Source organism: Callorhinus ursinus, unplaced genomic scaffold, assembly GCF_003265705.2.
Source record: "Callorhinus ursinus isolate GAN/ISIS: 27379988/994484 unplaced genomic scaffold, GSC_fseal_2.0 scaffold4, whole genome shotgun sequence".
In the NCBI taxonomy this organism is placed as follows: domain Eukaryota; kingdom Metazoa; phylum Chordata; class Mammalia; order Carnivora; family Otariidae; genus Callorhinus; species Callorhinus ursinus.
In genome coordinates, this window is record NW_027397066.1 from 47,212,749 (window position 1) to 47,235,250 (window position 22,502).

The following is a 22,502-nucleotide window of genomic DNA, read 5'->3' on the forward strand; positions in this document are numbered from 1 at the left end:
AGAATGAGAGATAAAAAGCACGAGAAGGAAGAGGGTCAGAGGGAGAAGCAGACTCCCTGCCGAGCAGGGAGCCCGATGTGGGACTCGATCCTGGGACTCCAGGATCATGACCTGAGCTGAAGGCAGTCGCTTAACCAACTGAGCCACCCAGGCGCCTGGATCTACTGCATTTCATCTAGCTACCTGCCAGATACCAAAATCTTTTGATTAGCATCTCTTGCTCTGATTTTTCCCACTTTGATTTGTCTTTTTCTTTTTCAAATAATCCCTTTATTATCATTTTAATGGAGTTTTAGGAGAGAGAAAAATTCTCAGTGCCAACCATACATACAGAGGTTTAAATCAGTATTAATATGCCCACAAATTTCAGTTTTTCAAGAAACAAAAAAAAAAGTTTGTAACCGCCTATTTGTTGTAGATGGTTATGTGGTATTACTGTCATCAAGAATGAAAAGAAAAAAAAAAGATATATATACTCACTTTGTCTCTTCCCTAGAAAACACTTAAGTTGTGTTTCTCTCAAACTAGTGATAGGAAAAAAAAAAAAGTAGTATTTAAAAATGAGAAACTTTTCTATAATGCAATTCTTTTTTTTAGTTTTTTTTATTTTTTAATTAACATATAATATATTATTTGTTTCAGGGGTCTATAATGAAATTCTTAAGTGCATTATTTTTTAAAGACACCCTCTAGATCTCTCCAGAGAGAAATTGTCTGTATCATCAATCCTATATGTTAGCCACTAACCACATGTGGCTATGGAACATTTGAAATGTACCTAGTGTAAAACAAATAAATAAATAAAAAGAAAGAAAGAAAATAAATGTCTCTGGTGTGACAGAGTAAATAAATTTTAAGGGCATTTAGTTTATCAGTTTAAGTTTAATTGTACAAAGCTATGCACCTCATGGCTACCATTTTGGGCAATGGAGCTCTATTTAAAGAGTCAGGGGTGCCTGGGTGACTCAGTCGGTTAAGGGTCCAACTCTTAACTTCAGCTCAGGTCATGATCTCAGGGTCGTGAAATTGAACCCTGTGCCAAATAAATAAATAAGATCTAAAAAGAGTCAGAAAGGTCACCTTTATTTCTCATAATAAATTTTTAAAAATATTCTTATAAATTTATAGAACTTAGCCTAAGTATCCCTTTCTCCTTAAGGCAGGCTAAGATATATTCTTTCTTTTATTTGATTAAAAATTGAAATCACATTGAAAATCATGAGAGAAACATATAATAGCAGCCAGTTTCATCAAACCTATTTTCTTCCTGAATTTTTTCGTGTAATTTTAACATTTTTAAAGCTAATTTGAGCATTTTTATTTTTTAAGGAAATGAAAGACAATTTTCAGTGGCAACATAACTGGAACAAATGCCTCCGCATTGAAAACAAAGTACAAACACAAATGATAAAATCCCTTTTAAATATGCCTCACAACCAAAAATGTTTCTCCATAAAGCCTTACTTATATCTTATCAAATAAGTCCCTCAAGAGATAGTAAATTAAACCACATTTTTTGATTTTTACTTGATGGTCAACTAAATAATTAAACAATTATACTTACATGTAGAGGCTGAAACTGGTTGTCAACATCTGCCCTTTTTTTCATTTCAGCCATGGCTAAAAACATAAGCATTTGCATCATATAATGGCAATTAGAAGCAAACATCAAGCTTCTGTAAGATGACTCAGTCTTCCAAATTTTAATTTAGGTAAAATTATGCATGTATAATTTTAATTGGTATAATATTCCTAATATTGAAATTGAATTCCAATGAACTTTTTATTTCAATCGTTCTCCAAATTAAGAGTGAATATGAACATGTAGGTAATTATGCAAACAGATGCTTGAATCAAAAATCTTATATCATTTTTAGCCTAAAACTTAGCCATAAGTGTAATGCATTATAAAGTTAACATCACTACATAATAATATGGAGATAAATCCTAATATGCATTGAAGATAATCACAAATGTTTAGGATTTCCAAATGGTTCAGTTGTATAATACATGCCCTCTCATTCATAATCAGTATTTAGGTTCTAGCCTAAAGCTAGAGTGTCATACTTGTGGTTTGTCATTTTTTTAGATAATTGAAAAATGTTAAATTTATACACATTCCCTTTCATGTTTACTCTTTGAAAAAAAAATGACTAGTGAATTGATTGTCCATAAAGCTGAGACATTTGTTATTCAATTCCTGATTCCAATGATTTCCCAAATATCTTTTAGAATGGTTACCAAACTGTGTTATTCAACAAAGATGCTAATGACTTTCATCCATATCTAATAGTTTCCTTTCTATTGCATATTCAGTGAGCAACACTGATGTAGCTGATCAGAAATGGGTTTGGTAGTTCAGGGTGCGTTTAATTGTAACAATTTTTATATATCAATTTTACCCTAAATCTGAGTTTGTTTCTTAAACTAAAAACACATATCAATGACTGAATTAAGAAGTCCAAAAAAGAATACTCCGGCCAATGTCAACAGATGAGTTTATAAATGCTATGGTCTGAATGTTTATGTCCCCTCAAAATTCATATGCTGAATCATCCTTAACGTGATGGTATTAGGAGATGGGGACTTTGCGAGGCAGTTAGATCATGAGGGAGGAGGCCTCATGAATTAGATTAGTGCCCTTATGAGAGAGACTCTAGGAAGATCTCTTGTTCCTTTCTATTTTGTAAGGATACAGTGAGAAGTCAGTAGTCTGTGATGTGGAGGAGGGCCTTCAACAGAACCCAATCATGTTGGCATACTGATCTTGGACTTCCAGACTCCAGAACTTTGAGAAATAAATTTCTAGTGTTAAAAACCACCTGTTCTATGGTATTTTGTTACAGAAGACTGAATGGACAAAGACAGTCGACCAATCAAACAATTTAAGAACACTGTTTATTTTTTAATGTAAGATTTGGGAACATAAAGTGAACTGAGAAAGAGAGATGTAGAAAAGTTGATTGCAAAATTCTTCTCTTGTACAAATGGTACCTGAAGAAATTAAAGTTAGTCTGTAAAACTTTTTACTCTGCAGCTGTCAGAATAATTATTCTCTGTATATATTTCTTAGATGAAATAAATATTATAACTTGATGATTAGAGAAAAGGAGATATTTATAAATGATATCAATTAATCCAGAACAGTTCAAGTCTTTTTTAGCAATTTTTCCTCTACTATAAATAACTGCCAGCTTCTTGTTTCTACTTGTTTATTTTCTTAAAAGGTAATTCTGTGTTTACTAAAAATTTAAAGTATCTGGGAATAACCTGCTTTTATAAAGGCATAGTCATTTTATATTTTGGCCTTTTACTCTATTAAGTTAAAGAGTAGGACAGCTAAAGATATTTCTGTTTATGTCAGACATATGAGTGATATTAGGATTTTTAAATACTAACCACTAACATCTACCTAAATTTCTTTATTCAACATGAATAGTGACAAATTAACAACAGTTACCCAGTATTGTATTTTTACTAGTGATTTGCTTACAGCATTGAAATCTTTTCTAGCTTTCAGGCTTGAAATATCTACTCATCCATATCTATCTAAAGGCATTTTCCATTGTTCTTTGAGATAGATACTGTATTTAATAAGCGGAACATACATTGTTTAATTGATCTGTGTTCCAACATGTCCATTTACTGAGACAAATCTTTCCCAGCCTGATACCTTCCTTTGCTCAGACTACGTCGGTGCTTCCAGAGTCTTCCACATCTCTATAGTATGAGGAAATATTTGATTTATGTATATATATGTGTTATCTCTTGGAATGTCTGGAATAACCCTCAAGCAGCAATTAGTAACTGCTTTAAAAATAACAGTACACATGCGTACTCACACACACACACACACACACACATATGTTATAAATTACATCAAATAATTTAGATATAAGTTAGATGGTTTCTATTCATAATATCAATGACATTAGCCATTGTCAGTCTAACAGCAACACAATGGAAGTAATTTTACATAAACTTTCAGTTCAAATTTTTTTACATATTTAAAGGGAATATTTATGTGACTAGATGAATAGAAGTGTTCTTTGTATTTTCTCTAAATCTGCCATAGTCTATCTGAAGAAATCTTCAGAGAGTTTATATTTGGAGCTGAGAGAATATTGTGAAAATTACTTTTATTTAAGGATAAAGTACACACACACATTATTGTTTGATCAAATGAATAGTCTATTATAGGTGAAATGCCTCTCAGTAGCAAGTATTAAAATTGAAAATGTGAACTCTGGTAACAACAAAATTGTCCCAAGTAGAAAATAAGTATGCTTAATAGAAAAGTAAAACAGTTAAAAAAAAATCATATTAAATACTTCTCCTCATGTCTCAAAACGGAAATATGAACAAAGTAATTGGAATATTTAACTCTTTTAATAGGTACTAAAATTATTGTCAAACCTTAAATTTGTAGCTCAAATGTAATACATGTTTTTTTTTACATTCCTTTTATTTTGGTTTTCTGCTAAAATTTTCAATCCAAGGCAAATAATTTGATTAATAAATGTTTTCTGATAAGAATAATGAAAACATTTGCCCTTTAATGAAAACAGTTGCCCTTTATTTATGAAAGTGCTTGACATAAATTATATTATTTAACAATTAAGTCTATTTCTTTTATAAATTTGGTTACAATGGTTAGCAGAAATATTTAAGTATCTTTTGACATTCTGGGTTAGCTAATCTTGGCCCCTTTACCAACATATTGGCAAAACTTTCACTGTTGATCAGTTTGGTCTTCTTTCCCATTGGTATTTTTCTTACTCTTTGATGAGGTTTTTAAACTGTACAGTCAGGAGGTATTTCATCGTGGGGATTGCTGGCCTCATTGTGACAATTTCAGAAATTACAAAATTTTCAATAAAATGGGTGAACAAGTTAGTGGAAGAAAATAATTTAATGGCATACGATAAATTCACAAGAAGTCAATCAGCTGTTTACTTGGCTACTTTGACTTTCCATAATAGACATTCATACTGTTTTGGTAGAAAGTCTTTTATCCTTCATGTTGAAGATTATGACGAAAGTTATCTAACACTTGACAAATGAAATAGACTATTGTTTTGCTTTTGTTGGTGTATTTGAGAAAAATACAATTTCAGTGAAGTTTAAACATAATATTGTTACAATTTTATTTTGTTTTCGAACTTATTTCCCAAAGATTGCTTTAGAAAATATATGGTTAGTTTTTCTGCAGAGAGAATATTATATAGGTTATCTTGATCTAATAAAAAACATAATCTAATAAAACACATTATAGTTGATGTAGCCAACCCAATGATGATGTAAACGTATATATGTTAGATACATTGCCTCTAAAATAACCAACTTCCTTTAATCTATTTAAATAGCTGAGTATGAGATCTTGGATTAAAAGAAAAAAAAAATTGAGAACTCTGTCAGTAGTGAATAATCTTACCAGTAGAAAGAAGTGTTTTCATTAAAACCAAAACCTGAGACAGTATAACCTATGTGTATCTAGATCTATAAATATCCCTCATCTATCTCAAAAAAGAGAAAATCAGGCATTTTTAGTATCTGAATATTAAAAGACCTTATGCACATTTAGTTAATAATATCTTTTAGAGTGTGTTACCTCTTGATTTCAGTAAACTGGGCATTTTGACCTTTTTACTTTTCATCAAATTTGTCTGTTTCAATACAACAAATTTAAAACATGTTTAGATTATCACCTCAAGTTAGAATATTGAGAAATCTATCTACCTGTTTGTCTTTAAAAATTTACAGTTCCTCTCCCTGCTCAGCGGGGAGCCTGCTTCTCCCTCTCCTTCTGCCTGCCACTCCCCCTGCTTGTGTTTTCTCTCACTCTCTGTCAAATAAATAAATAAAATTAAAAATAAAATAGGCCGCATGGGTGGCTCAGTTGGTTAAGTGACTGCTTTCAGCTCAGGTCATGATCCTGGAGTTCCGGGATCGAGTCCCGCATCGGGCTCCCTGCTTGGCAGGGAGTCTGCTTCTCCCTCTCGTGCTCTTTATCTCTCATTCTCTCTTTCTCAAATAAATAAATAAAATCTTAAAAAAATTAAAAATAAAATAAAATAAAATTTACAGTTCCTGAGAATATTAAATACAACAAATATTTGTGAAAAATGAATGTGAAGTAATATGATTGTTTTCTTCCCAAGGAACATTAAGCAAAACAACTGTAATTAAATAACTAATGCAGTGTTTGACAAAAATATACATTTAATAAATGCATAATATTTCCAAAGTGGAATTTGAAATCTGAAAATAATAGATAAAATCTTTCACAAAATGTATACATCCTTTCAACCTGTTATTTCATGCTGAAATTGTTTTTCTTAAATTTCAATATCTTTGGTACAGTTATCACATGTAATTATTCTGAGAGGAAAAATAATTTCTTCCTTTTAAAATGGCATATTAGAGAACTTATAAAAATATTTACACTTACTAGATAACTAAGTTTTGTGCCTTCAAAAAAAACAAATGTTCTAGGAAGCATACACTCCTTTGGAAAAAGTTATTAACGATATAGAATTACTCATTTTAATTGTATGCAGTCTACTCTTCCAAAATGTACTTTTTGTGTGTATATGTGTTTTATTTTGTTGTTGCTCTTTATGCAATCCATCTGGGTAGGTGGTAGATAGATTTTGAATCAGCCAATTGATCTTAATGTGTTTAGAATAAACAGAGAGAGGTCTTTGGGGAAAGTTTTTGTATTGGGAAAGGTTTTTCCTTGAGCTTGATACAAACTTATAGCCTAATTTTCCACTCAAAATACAATCATGCTTTTAACCATGGTTCTTCCAGTCTCCTACTAGAAAAATTATATATATATATACAGTATATAATATATATAAAACTATACATAATATACATAAAAATTATCAAATATAATTTTAAACTTATTTTTTACATACAAAAAAAAGCATGTTTCTGGTTTGTTTTCCATAATTATCTATACAATTGTTTAGCTTGATTACACTACATACTTAAGCTTTGAGTGAATAATCATTTTTTTCCTAGAAGTATTTAAATGATATGACTAAAAATGCAAAATAATTGCCATGTCAGAAGTTTTTTAGGCAGGTGCATATTGTAAGAGATATAAGCCTTGAATGAATGAATGAATGAATGAATGAATGTCAAGAGAAATAAGGCTAATAATTTGTCATTGAAAAATAAAGTAAAGGTCCAAACACAACTCCATGTAATTCTATATATTCTTCTCATTTTTGGACTATCAACAGTCTGAAAACATAGCGCGAAACAAAAGTTAAATGTTTGTTTATATTACCTATTACATTATCATAGTGTGTGTGTGTGTGTAAAGAGAGAGAGAGATAGAATAATGTGATATAATATAGATGTCATAAACTGAGGTTCAAAGTCTGCTGAGTAGAGGTTCAGAAAAGCCTAAGGTGAAAAGAAAAATAAACAAACACAGGATAAACACTGGGACAGCAGGAAGCAATTTTTTTTTTAGGCAAGCAAAATGTATATCTAACTGTGATGGTATTAGTAATTATGGGTTCTCTGATGTAAGGAAACAGAAAAGAATGTAGAAATGGGGATTTTGGATAGTAGTGAGACTGAACTACCTGCAAATGTGTGAAACTGCTGTCAGTAAAGGAAGCAGTCTGGTATTAAATCCTTCTACCAGGAACTTGCTGACAGGCATAAGGCAAAAATGATTAGATCCCTTAGCTGATATTTTTGAGCTGAAGGTGAAGAAAGCTAGAAGAAAGATTCAGTACAGGAATGCTGGTTCAAGTCATGCCTTCATTCTATGCTTGTGAGCATGGCTGTGCATGTGTGCACATGTTTTTAAAGATGCTATTATTTACATACGTTAATACAAGTCATTTTTCACAACTCTTCTAACAAGGAAAGTTTCCATCAAGTATATCAAGGAAGTATTAAACACTTAGAAGAGAAAATTTCTAAGTAGCTGTCAACAGAATTGGGCTAACTTAATTTACCTGAAAAAATAAATAATGTTATCAATAATTTCTGCCATTAGGGCAACACTTTTTTTTTTTTTTAGGATATGCCCTCATTCTCAAGAGGTTCCTTATACTTTTCTTATTAAAGATTTTAAGATATCAACCATGATTAAACAAACGAAACACTCAAGCAATTTTCCTGGGGCTCATCAAAATATGACGAGTCTAAATTACCAGCATCCCTGATTTAAAAGTATTGTTTATTAGGCTGAGTTTTGCAAAGTGAAGAATTTTTTAAAAATGCAAAAAATATATATATACTAAATACAGTGAAACCAATACTGGAATATTCTCATAATTAAATGATTTAAACTTGTAATTGACATCTATGACAAAAAAATTACTTAGAATAAGGATAAAATAAGCAGAGCCAATCTATTAGTGTAGTGTCTATCTTGTGGTAAACACATATATTATGTAATTATTTCTCAACAGCATGTTATAGGTATAATTTTTATTATAATTTTATGCAGCAAAAAAATCTGGTCCAATTAAATAAAACTATCAAGTGAGAAACCCAGAAAAATAAGATATATCAATTCTAGATTTTGATGTAAATGTGTTGTATATAAACACATTTGTATAATAAGGATGTTCTGTTTAAAAAATATTTATCAACTATTTTATGTGCTTGGAAGCTTTAGATGAAACAGATTTGATATCTTCTTTGATAGAGCCTATGGTCTAACGCCTTGCTTCGATGTCAGTGGAAACAATTCAATATATAAAGACTGTAGTAGATTTTTTATCTCATGGATAATTTTATCTCATGGATAATGGAAAGTATTTGGGGGGAATGGAATTCTAAGTTTGGCTTTAGAACAATGAATAGAAATAACCAACAGTCTAGCAGCATGAAATTTGGAACCAAACTGCCTGGGTTTATATTCCAGCTCCCCATGGCACCAGCTGAGTAAGTTAATTAGAATAAACTGGCTTCAGTTCCCTTATTTATAAAATGGGGATAATAATAGTACATCTGCCATAGATCTCTTGATTGACTTAAATTCATTTACATATGCATATTGCTCAGAACAGGCCTGGTTTAGAGAAAGCGCTATAATAGTGGCTATTCTTATTGTTCTTATCTTCTTATTAATTCCAGACATGATATGCACCAAACACATAACACACACACCCTAAATCATTTGAGTGAAATCAAGGAGGCAAGAAAGAGATGCTTATGTAGCCATAGGAAAATGCTTATGGAGCCATAGGAAATTCAGTGTAAGAGTCATGGAACGCCAAGAGCATGCATGAGAGAGAGCACAGCTCAAAGCACAGAGTGACAGAATGCTAGATTGAAGGACTTCAACTCCGTAACAGGGAACCACTGAAAGAGCTCAAGCTCTGACATTGGCACATTTTACCACCCTAAGCAAAGACAACCGATTTGAGTGTAGCATAACCAGAGGCAGGGATATTTAGGGGGCTACTCTAATGGTCCAGGTGAGAAATGATGATGACACAAATTGGTGCGATAGTATTAGATACCAATAAAAAGGGGCAAGCAAATTTTAGAAATATAAACAGGATTGTTTGGGTGATTTGGTGGGTATAAAGGAGAGAATTGAGAATTCTTTTAAGCTTTGGTAATACTGACTGAAGTTAATCATGTAAAAACAATAAAAAGGAATAAAAAGGGCACAATAGGAACCAAATTCATTCTAACACAGGATGGGCTTGAGATGGCATAAATGAAGAGGATATCCAATACAAATCTGGAAAAAAATATACTAGCGTGAGGCTGTTTGTTTTTAACCATTCATAGGGCTCTAGATTTTTTATTTCATGGTCTCTTAAACTAATAAATGTTATGGTTAATATGATTTGTGCCAAACTCTAATTTAAATTATGGAAACTTGATTTTTTAAGGAAAATAAATAAACCAAAAATATACAAACGTTGCTTCAGAATAAATATTTTTGTTAAATGTTTCAGTACATTTTTAAGAAAATGTGGGTTTCCTCAATTTGGGGACAGATGAACATAGAAATACAGAAATTATTTTAGCTTGTTCCTAGAATTCTTTCTCCAACTGAAAACTCCTCTAACTCCCCATTGCAATTTAGTAAAATAAACATTCAACTCCTCTGGTCTTAAGCATTTTTAAATCTTTTTTCATTCTTTCTACTACTAATCAAAATGAGAATCATAGGTCTATGTTTTAGTTACTAATTACCTGCTGCAATTTACATTCTGTGACCATTTTATGATTCAAATCGAATTCCAAGATTGCATATAGAATGAACAGCGCTGACTTTAACAGCTCTTTGTGTTTTCTATATCCTTTATGTTATTTTTTTCTCCTTTGCAATCAAATCTCACAGAATTTGGCAAGAACTAAAAGCTCTGTACTGTGTTATTTTGACCTTTTATTTATTAAAACGCTCTGGGTACAGATTAATTTACTTTGCAAATATTTATTGTTGTTTTACCTGACTTGAAATGGGAGCTGCAGGCACTTTGATAAATGAATCAAGAGGTTGTCTGGCTTCTCCCTACCTTCTGGAATTACTTTTATCCCTTACTGAAATGATACCTTGCAATTTTCTGCTAGTGTGTCCCTAGGGAACCTGCAACTGATATCCCTATGAATTCTTTGCTGCAGCAACAGCTCTATTTTCCCTTGCTCTCTGTTAGTGGAGGTACATTGTTAAAAAAAAAAAAAAAAAAAGTAACTTTCTGAAGCACCAGCTCTTTGCATTTCATGCCCTTCAGTTATACATTGCAGATCAAAATGAGAAAGGTTGGGCTGTGAAGAGTCAGGGGAACTGGTCTTTTAGATAATCAGTGGGATATTGTCACAGGATAGTTCTTTGCACATTTTATAGGTCTAGCCACTCTTACTGAGGTCCATCATTTGTCATAGCACTTCCTTAGCTGTGTATGACTCTGACAGTTACATGGACCTGTTTTTCTACTAAGATGCTGGTCTTAGGGGCGCGTGGGTGGCTCAGTCGTTGAGCGTCTGCCTTCAGCTCAGGTCTTGATCCCAGGGTCCTGGGATCGAGCCCCACATTGGGCTCCCTGCTCAGTGGGAACCCTGCTTCTCCCTCTGCCACTCCCCCTGCTTGTGTTCCCTCTCTCACTGTGTGTCTCTCTGTCAAATAAATAAAATCTTTAAAAAAAAGCAAAAAAAAGAAAAGATGCTGGTCTTAGATATACAGCCCTCTCTTTTAGCAGTATAAAATGGCAAGAGTTAGTTCAGCTTCAAATCCCCTTTGAAAATAAAAACAAGTGCGATGGATTACACGTGTCACCGTTAGGTGAAGCAGGGATAATTAAAGCCTTCCATGGGATAACACAGGGCCAAATGAAAAGTTAAAAATGTTAGTTGGATGGGTGAAGTCATGAATTTTTCTAACAACACCAAATCCACTGGTTGGCTTCAATATCAAGGGAGCTTTGTTCAACAACTGCCTGTTTCTTTTCATTAGAAACTCTACCACATTATTTTATTATTTTATTCAACAGATACTTACTGAGGGTCCACAAATTGTTGGGTACTGTTCTCAGGTTGAGAAATTCAGCAATGAACATGAACACAGAAAGCCCTTTCTCTCATGGGAATGACATTCCAATGGGACAAAAGACAATGATGAACAATGAATTAAATGTATGAATAGTAAGAAGGAAAAAATAAGGGGTGCCCGGGTGGTTCAGTCGTTAAGCGTCTGCCTTGGGCTCAGGTCATGATCCCCGGGTCCTGGGATTGAGCACCACATCGGGCTCCCTACTCGGCAGGAAGCCTGCTTCTCCCTCTCCCACTCCTCCTGCTTGTGTTCCCTCTTTTGCTGTGTCTCTCTCTGTCAAATAAATAGATGAAATCTTAAAAAAAAAAAAAAAAAGGAAAAAATAATACATCAGCCTAAGTGGTCAGAGAGTGCCAGGAATGTATTATTTTAAATACACTAGTCAGGGAATGTCTTTCTTATTTGGAGACATTTTGAGCAGAGACAAAATAAAGTGAGAGAGCAAGTTGTATAGGTATCTGGAAGAACACTCCAAGCAGAGGCAAGAACAATTGCCGAGCTCATTGTTGTGTTCCAGAATTAGCAGGAAGAATAAGTGGCTGTAGTTAACTAAGCTAGACTAAGAGAGATGAAGTCAGAGAAGAAGGAGAAAAGTGCATGCAGTGCTCGGAAGCTAAGAGGAAGATTTTGGCTTTTATTAAAGAAAGTGGAATCCACTGGCTTTTAGCAAAGTGACAGACATGAGAAGACCAGGTTGTAAAAGATCATCTGGCTACTGTTGTTACAAGTAGCAAGACCATAATTTCAGCTTTAGTTCTGGTTTGTACCTGAGGTATTGCCAGATCCCACAAAGTGCTACCAAATTACCAGGTTCAGCGTGTTGAGGCTGATGGATTTTTTTCCCATTTGTTTTGTCATTACTATTTGAATTATCAGAATTAGGTTTTTAGTTTAAGATCTTAAGCTGGTCTATGTGAGAACCATTAGTTAGATCTTCATGGACTAAAATTTCTGCATAGTTGCATAGCAGATCACTTCTCAGACGGGAACACAACTACTTTTCTGTGTCTTGGCTATGGGAGACCCTTGGAAAATCCACCACACAGTCTGCTAGCCCCTTGACAATCACTTTCCTTTAGTTTTCTGATTGTATTAAAAACTGTTATTTTTTGGTCTCTTATATTTAAGCAACTGGTACAATGCAAACAATGAATAGCAGAGAGGGAGAGTGGGAAATATGTGAGAAGTCCCTCTAAAAATTCCCATAATTTTAAGTCATCTTTGTTTAAATCTTATGTTTTTATAAAATAATAGGAAGAAAACTTATCCTCAGAGTCCAGAATGACTTTAAAAGTTACTGTACATGTGATTACGTCTCCAAATGTGTCCTGGGATAGACCATAGAAAAAGATTGAACTCACACCCTTTCCTCTCAAACACCAACCGCATTTCCCTCAGCTGAAGTGAACAGTGAACATTTCTGCAACAGCTTGGTTCTGAGTTGCTGGCAAACCTCCAAGGTGTCATCTAATTATCGAGTAAAACAGGCCAGCTCCTGAGCGTCAGAGACTTGGAATTACCAAGAAAAACTACCTTCAATACAATGTGAGATTGTCATGGGAGAAACTGCTAGTTTCCAGTGATATCTGTCTCCCTGTTTTTCTGTAGAAAATAAAAGCTGTAGTTTGGCACATGGCAGCTGATTAAGACTCCTCTTCAAGCCTTCCTTGTGACTAAATGTAGCCACATGAAGTGCTGGCCAATGGAATATGAGAGGTATTGGTAAGTAGAAATTTCAGGTTTTATTCCTAGGAGAACAGCCCCACCATCTTTGCCTTTCTTGCTCTGTCTTTCTTAGAAGAGTGCAAGTATGGCGACAAATAACCTCAGCCCCCGTAAAGGAGGGATGTGCTGTAGAGATAGCAAAAGCCGCAATCCAAGAGCCTGTGTCTATGACACCATGATGCTGGCCCATCATTCTTGCATAGGTTACTCTCATATCATTGCATTCGAGAGAAACCAGCTTGCCTCTTATTTGAGCCACTTTTACTTAGGGTCTCTGTTATAGCAGCATGTGCATAATGTCTTAAAAACAAAAATGAGTGGTATTTCTAATAAATGCATCCATCCTTTCAATCAGAACAATGACTACCATAGACAAGCTGACTTTATGTCTGGGAAGCTCAGAACATTATTGCAACTTTAAAATCCAGGTTAAGCAAACTTTACTACCTTCTTTGTACTGTCAGATCACCTCTCCAAGAAGAAAAGATGTTTCAGTCTTCTAAGGAATTGCTGCATTCTATACTTGATGAAAATTTACACAAATATACTGATGTCATGATCCATCAACTCCACGTGTAAATGGATCCCAGCCAATCATACATATTTTTCATCACAGATCTGTGTTGAGAACTTAAAACTGTGTCAGACTTGACTTTGGTTTGACTCAAAAGTGTTTTTAAAAAATTTGTCTGATCAAAAGTCTTTGATCAAGGAAGAGTTCTTTGTTGCTGCTTTTTTTTCCCCTCTCTCTCCACCTTTAATCTTTTAAGCATGGTTCTAAGTTTTAGCAAGGTTGAGGAACTTTAAAATATTCATTTAAAAATGTGTTTTTTTTTTAACTTTCTAAAAGTAATGCTATTATTCCAGATTACTGAGCATGATTCTACTCCCCTGTGGTTGCTGTCAGTGAAAATCTATGTAACGTGCCTCATTGATCTCAATTTCATCTTCAGTTACTTGGACCTGACAGCAATTTACAACCTCTGCTTTTCTTTCTTTTCCTAATCAACACCTACACATACACACACACACACTTAACCTCCCTCTGCTCTGTATAGTATGTATGTGTGGTTATGCCATTGTAGCTCTGAGCATTTGGACACTGGGTACTGATTTTTTGGTCCTTTTTTTTTTTTTTCCTGCATAGTTTAGTACTTGACAGAGTAAATTACAAAAACATTTGTTAAATTTAATTATAATTAGACTGGGAAGACTTCAAGAAAAACAAAACAAAACACCAAACTGTTTTGACTAAACTTTGGAGCAATGTTGAAGCAGATGAAATTTATTTTATGTCTCAAAATATATTTTTTCAGAGACAAAACATCTAGAGGTCAATATATTCATATGTGAAGATGCCATTATCTAGAATCATTTTTTTGAATTCATTAACTTAAAAAATACGGGTTACTCAGGTACAGACAAGTACTGTGCTAAATGCTGTGCCCTAAGAAAAGTGAAAGGTATTTTACATAAGTCTACCGTAATTATTTCAAGTTTTACTCCTGATTTACAAATATTCACCATAAAAAAAAGCTAATTATTTATTCTGGTGTAGTTTAAGGACAATTGTCATTGTTTAATTTATTAAAAACAATTCAAATTATTTTTGCACATAATTATATGAACATAATATATTGGCATCATCATAGATTTGTGATTTAAGAGGAAACAATGAGATTCATTCTTTTAATCATATAAATGAGTAAGTTAAGGCTTAGGAGGGATTACTGATTGTCCAAAGCTAATAGACACATGGATGAAAGTCAAAAGTTTTGAAGAAATAGCTATCATGTATTGAGCATGTACCATATTCCGTGTTCCATATTAGATATGTTCTAGGGAGACAGTTTACTGTTGTGGTATTAAACTATTAAGTTACAGGTATACCTTGGAGATATTGAGTGTTTGGTTCCATACAACCACAATAAAGGGAATATCACAATAAAGCGAGTTAAATGAATTGTTTGGTTTCCCAGAGCATGTAGATGCTATGTTTCAACTACACTGTAGTCTATTAAATGTGCAATAGTATTATGTCTAAAAAATCACTGACATATATTAATTTTAAAATACTTTATTGCTAAAAAATGCTAACCATCATCTGATCTTTCAGCGAGGGGCAATCTTTTCGTGAGTGCAGGGTCTTGCTTCCATGTGGATGGCTGCTGACAGATCAAGATAGTGGTTGCTGAGGGTCAGGATGACTATGGCAATTTCTTAAAACAAGACAGCAATAAATTTTTCCACACTGATTGACTCTTCCTTTCATGGATGATTTCTCTGTAGCATATGATGTTGTTTGATAGCATTTCTTTCAAAATTGAAGTCAGTCCTTTCAAACCCTACCCCTGCTTTATTAACTAAGTGTATAGAAAATGCTAAATCTTTTGTTGTCCTTTTGACATTCTTCACAGCATCTTCTGGATATGATTTTACACACACGCACACGCACACACACACGCATATGTATCCATATGATCTTCTGGGGAACTCGCTGCAGCTTCTCCGCCAGCACTTGCTGCTTCCCCTTGCACTTTATGTTATGGAGACGGCTTCCTTCCTTAAACCTCATGAGCCAACCTCTGCTGGCTTCACACTTCTCTTCCGCAGCTTCTTCACCTCTCTCAGCCTGCACAGAGTAAGAGTCAGGGCCTTCCTTTGGCTAAATTGGGCTTTGGCTTAAGGGACTGTTGTAACTGGTTTGATCATCTATCCAGACCACTCAAAACTTTCTCCATATCAGCAAGAAGACTGTTTTGCTTTCTGTCATTCATGTGTTCACTGGAGGAGCACTTTTGTATTTCCTTCATGTATTTCCCTTTCCCATTCACAGCTTGGCTGTTTGACAAAAGAAGCCTAGCTTTTGGCCTATCTCAGCTTCTGACACGCCTTCCTTACTAAGCTTAGTCATTTCTAGCTTTTGATTTAAAGTAGAGATATGTGACTCTTCTTTTCACTTGAACACTTAGCGGACTTTGTAGAATTAATTGGCTTCATTTCATTATTGTGTCTCAGGGAATAGCCAAGGAGATAGAAAAAGGGAATGGCTGGTCCACAGAGCAGTCAGAACACCTGTATTTACTGATTAAGCTCAGTCTTATATGGGCGTGATTCATGGTGCCCCAAAATAATTACAATAGTAACATCAAAGATCACCATAACAAATAATGATGAAAAAGTTTGGAATAATGACAGAATTACCAAAATGTGACACAGAGTCACAAGTGATTAAATGCTGTTGGAAAAATGGCACTAATAGACTTGTTTGATAGTGGGTTGCTGCAAACCTTCAATTTATTAAAACAACAACAAACAATGCAATACCTGCAAAGTTCAATAAAGCAAAATGCAATAAAAGAAGGTATGCCTATATTAAGCAACGACTCTGGAGCAGAACTGCTTAAGTCTTAATTCTGCCTCTTCCATCTAATAAATGTGTGACATAGGCAAGTTATTTACCCCCTTACATATCTCAAAATCTTCTCCGTAAAATAGTGTATATGTTAGTATGTTACTCATTGTATCATTATGGGGATTAAATAAGTGAATATATGTGATAGCATTTTACATAGTGTCTGTCACACAACCAGCTTCAAATAATTATTAGCTGTTTATATTAAACGGATCAATTTAGTGTCCAAAAAACAATTGAAGGTATTATCTCCATGTTTTATACCAGACTACCTATACAAGGCTCTGAAATGGTAACTTACTTAAAAAGCACAAAATGCACAAGTTTCAGCTGGAATTCAAATGCTGTCTTGGCTTAAAAGTTTTTTTCACTGCAATAAGCTGTTGTATTAAGCTGGTTTCCTGTAGTCTGCAGACTATTTTCACTGAAAGTATCTTTTGCCCTGCATCATGCAGTTAATGGCTTTTGTTTTTATGGTAAATAGCTTAAATGCAATAGTCAAACATGAAATGAAATGTTATGCTGATTATCTGGACTTCTCAAATTACTGAAAGAATCTTATCTCAAAAAACATTCATTTTCTTTGGTTGGAGCAAAATATCACAAAGAAAATTTTGTTGTTTTTGTTTGTAATTACTCTGGGGTTTTCTTCTGATACATGTTGTGATTGCTAATCCAGAGAAATTTTGCTCTTAGAATTAATATAATGTTAACTGGAATTTTTTTTCTATTAAAATCAGTTGGCCTACATTTTCTGATTTCCCAACATTTGGTTCAGTGACTTTTCTTACATCCACCAAACTTTAGAGAAAGTTTGAGAATGGTTAGAGAAACATTTATTGCCTAAAATGTGTTACAGCAAATGATATGTCTTTTGTTTTTGATTACTATTATAGAAACATACATGAAAACAAAAAAAAATCAATATACAATATATATTAACGAAGAAATCAAGTACTTAAGAAATGATTCTTCTTGGTGGGATTGAATGTGGCAAATATTGCTGTTTTAGTGATTGTTAAATAAAGGAGCTCATGAATTATTTAGTACAAGGAGCAAGTGACGTACTGTTGGCATAATGTTATTAAGTTGAAGACATTTCATGAAGTTCTCTATCATTGCATTTGAATACAATTATATCAAAACATACACATTATTTAAAGGCACAGCTTCATAAATGAAGGATTACAGTTTAATGGCAAAATGAAGAGTACAGTTCCCAGACCAGTTGTTTTTGGAGTCGACAGGAAGTATCGAACACTCTCTGGGTGTTCCTCATTCAAAAAATAAGGAGGCGATCAAAGGCTAGTCTTTTCTTTTATAACTGTGGAGAAAGATATGGTCATGCTAGAGTAATACAAGATGAAAAAAAAGTTTCTTTTCTCAAATCCATCTTTATTTTAATTTTCACTTAAAAAGATCAAAGCAGGTTTTTTCAAAGCAGTTTTTATATTTAAATTTATACGGTAGGCTTGAAATTTCTAATTCATTATATTATTAGCAATAAAAGCAGATAGTAAATAATCATTTTTAAGATTTTACATGTTATTTTTAGCAGCATTTGAGAGATGATAAACTAGAAGTGATAACATTTAAAAACTAGCATGTTCTCCATTGCAGTTACACACATACTTGAAAATTTCAGGAATGCCTGGGTGGCTCAATTGGTTAAGTGTCTGCTTTTGGTTCAGGTCATGATCCTAGGGTCCTGGGATCGAGTCCCGCATTGGGTTCTTTGCTCAGCAAGGAGCCTGCTTCTCCCTCTGCCTGCCATCATTCCCCCTGCTTGTGCTCTCTCTCTCTCTCTCTCTCTCTCTGACAAATACATAAATAAAATCTTTAAAAATAAAATTCGTATAGACTGATGTGTTCTAACTATATCACTTTGATATACAGTTTTATAAAGGATCAGTATAATAAGATTATGTGTTTTTCAAAAACACTAATGCTCAAAGTATTTTTATGATAAAGTACTCAAAAATTAGGAAGTTAAAAATATCTAGGGGAAATTTGTAGAATGATGTGTTATTATAAAAGGGACAATCGGGACAAAATAGATTGGGAGATAAACTATTAGGTTATCATCTGTCAATTACTCGAGGCTTCAAGGTCATTTATAAGATCATCTCAGCATCTTATCCAGCTTTATTGCTTCTGTTTTCCTCAATAAAACTTCTTCAATTGCCCAATTAGCTCAGCTTCCTTGCTATATCACAGAGTTGTCAGGCTGGGTAGGCTGAATAATAGCCCCCAGATTCTGAAGATTAGATCTTGAATCCCTGGAATCTCTAAATGTTACCTTATATGGAAAAAGATCTTTGCAGCTATGATTAAATTAAGGATCTTGAGATGGAGAGGTTATCCCAGATTACCTGGGTGGGCCCTAAATGCATCATAAGGGTCCCTATAAGAGAAGAGCAGGGGGGTACTGAAGACAAAGTGGAAATCCATGTGGCCATGGAGGCAGAGATGACAGTGATTCAGCCATAAACCAAGGATGCCACCATCACTGGACATTACAAGAAGCAAGAAATGGATTGTCCCTTAGAGCCTGCAGAAGGAAGGCAGCCCTACTGATACCTTTTGGCCCAGTGACACTAATTTTGGACTTCTGGCCACAAGAACTGTGAGAATAAATATCTGTTGTTTTAAGGCACCTGGGTTGTGGTAATTTGTTACAGCAGCCACAGGAAAAGAATCTACATGCTCACTAGCACTCCTTTTTCTCCTCACTTAGAAGTCCATTCCATTTCTCCTTAACCTCGTCACACTGTATTTGCTCTACAAATACCATCCATCCTGGTTTCAACATCTGTCATAAACTTCGTCCTGTTGCACCAGCCCTCATGATCTCCTCAGCTCTGAAAGCTTTTTAATATTTTCTCCACACAAATTAGCGCTTAGTTCACAATCTTATGATTGATTGTTCAATTGCTTTTTTTCATCAGTTTTCTTCCCAAAGTTTATTGCACTTCCCTTCAGTTTATATCTATTATTTCTATATGGCTCATGGTCCTGCAACATTGATCACATATAAAGTATTCAATGTCTTACATCTCAATCAAAAGGCTTTCTAACTTTACACTATTCATTTTTTATTCTCTTCTTTCCATGCATATTTTTTTCTCCTCATTATTGTGAATCTCTCTCATTGTTTTATACTCTGATCTTCCATTTAAATGGCAATCTTGGTTTCGTTTTTGATGAAAAATGATTTTGTGGGTTTTGAATGCCATTTTAGAATCCAAATTTTCAACACTGGCAAATCCTTCAGTGATGAAGAGGTTATGCATATTCAAGAGAGTACAAATTTGGATGGGTACCCACTCTGGTTTTATTGCCAATATATAGCTGGCATTTAGGAGATTGTCTGAAGCTGTGGCCACATAACAATATTATTTGTAAGCGAACAACAGACTTTATTTCCAACTGGCTCTTTTGTATACAAGGACATGGCTAGAGATGAAAGGATCAGTTTGAGCATGACCCATACACATGTTCTTACTGGTTAAACCATGAAGGAACCAGTCATCCTGACTACTTGGAAGCCTCAGTTTCTAAGATAAATAGACTGAAGGAAATTAAATGTGGGTGTTTGTGAAGCATAATGACTCCAGACAAAGGAAGCTAATGCTATTCTAAGGGCAAAAAACTACTAATTAATCAGATCTTTGAGATAGAAAGCCAGGGCCCTTTGAATAAATTTAATGGTTCCAAAAGGATAATTGATCAGAGAGAAGAAAAGAAATTGATTCGACTGATGTCATTTTGACAACAGTCAGAAATCTGGTCTCTAAATATTATATAGCAAACTTATTTGGCAGATTTTCTCTATATGTGATAGTGAGTTTGATATTAGATAGCTGTAACAATAGACAGAGCACACAAACATGTGTATACAGATATACATCTTCCCCATACGTGGTACACACATATGACACACAGCTTGTAAAGACGTGATCAAATAACCAACCGTATAAAGCTTACTAGTTGCTTGGTAGGTAGGGAAAGACGATTTACCTCTCTCTTAATAATCCCCAGTCATTCAATTGTGATTGAGAAGAATTTAGTAGCATGAGAAAATTAGGAGGGAGAGAAGGCCCAAAACAAATCTTATAGAAGTGTCTGGGAAAGCAGTGAGACAAAGAAAGGCTCTCTTTGCAGAGTGGGGCCCTTTGCGGAGGATACCCATAAAAATCTTGAGAGGAAATTCACACTTCTTCAGATTTTTGCCTTTAACCTAGAGAAAACATATGTATGTCAGCATCGCTGTAAATCAAAAAAGTCAAAGATTCAGAAAGAAATGTTTCAAATACCACAAACACGAATGATACACATGCTGCAAAATTAATGTTTCTCTTCACAAAAGTTATTTTATACTTCCCTACCAAAACCCTACCACTCTATTTTTGTTAGGTTTTTAGAATTTCTCATGTGTTCTTTTCCATTTTTGAATCATTTGCAATTTTCTGCTACAGTAGCTTTATCCACAATATTAAAAAGTAAAATACATTTACTGAAAATTTTATATATAAGTGTACACTAGAACTATTGATTTAAAATTCATTACGCAGCAACCAGAAAAGATAATTTAGCACAGTATGGTGTTCTGACTTCAGAAATAATTTTCCTCTGATTAGCTTCTCTATCTTTTTCTATTTGCTTTCATTGTTGCTGCAAATGCATATAAACTTCTTGTTTATTTGGTTCAGAAGTTTGGTAGTTCTGGTTGTCAACAGCTGACCCATCTCTTCCACTTCTGGGAATGAGCGCCTTAGTCACAAGCAGCTCCTATCATCACCTGGCCTCCACTGAACAAACTGGTGAGTCTCACAGACCCTGGGTTTTTGCTTTCAGGAATACGCTGCTTTTTCCTAGCAATATATATGTTATCCCTCCTATTTCTGACCCCTTCTGCACATCAATGCCTAGAATTCATTTTATCAACGAAGTCAACAAGGAAGTGGAAAATGTAGTTTCAATAATAGGGAGAACACAATTTTCATTTTTAAATGAAATGCATGAGGTTGGCCTTGCTGGTCATAGAAATTTAAAACCTCTCCCTGGACTCACGTTAGATATCTCCAAGAAAGTATCTCCAGTAAAAGCTGGCTTGTGTAGATTTCCTGAATTGAGAGAGAATTTCATCTGGAGTCCTAGTGGAGGTGCAGGAAGTTATGATAATGACTCTTATCTTTACAAGACTAAGTCACCATCTCTTTTCTACAGATCGTAAACTAAAGCAACATAAAAAAGAGGGTTTCAAACTGTCATTGTTCTTTTGTGTAGGTAAAGCCAGGCTGCTACTGAAAATCTGCCCTTCCCAGGGCAATTATCACTTTTTTTAGCTTTATGTATGAACTTTATGTATGAACAGAAAACGGAAGTCTGAGGATCCTAAGACTAAGATGTTCCAAGTACTTTGCCTTTTTGTTTGCTGGGACACCAGGGCTACTCGCAAGTATGCTTTCTCTTCCTCTGTGAAGCTGTGTCTGTTACTCCAGAGTACAGTGTGTTTAACTCCTAGACTAGATGTTCCTTGTTTACCCACCATAAATAAAATAGGAAAATGGGTTATTGCTCTGTTTTGCTCCCTCTACAATCCCTCAAACTCCTATTGACACACCAAGGGGGGAAGGGAAAGAGGAGAAAGAGGGCGGGTAGGCAATTCCCAGGGATGGTGTTGTCCTCATCTACTAACTGCGGGCAGATTGAGAAGAGATTTTCATTGCATGGTGTTTCATCCTGAATTCCCTTATCAGATAACCCTTCCTGAATTTCAATTCCTGGCTGCTCATCTCTCTGATAGTCTTCTCA

The 22,502-nt window shown here is 34.3% G+C and overlaps 1 long non-coding RNA gene across 1 annotated transcript in view; it reads right to left on the bottom strand.

Annotated features, from left to right (window-relative positions):
* LOC141372461 (uncharacterized) overlaps positions 1 to 22,502 on the bottom strand; it is a 50,129-nt gene that overhangs the window by 19,589 nt on the left and 8,038 nt on the right. The window contains exon 2 of the long non-coding RNA XR_012377722.1: positions 1,565 to 1,620. This is a non-coding gene — a long non-coding RNA (uncharacterized lncRNA). The remainder of the gene's footprint in view (positions 1 to 1,564; positions 1,621 to 22,502) is intronic.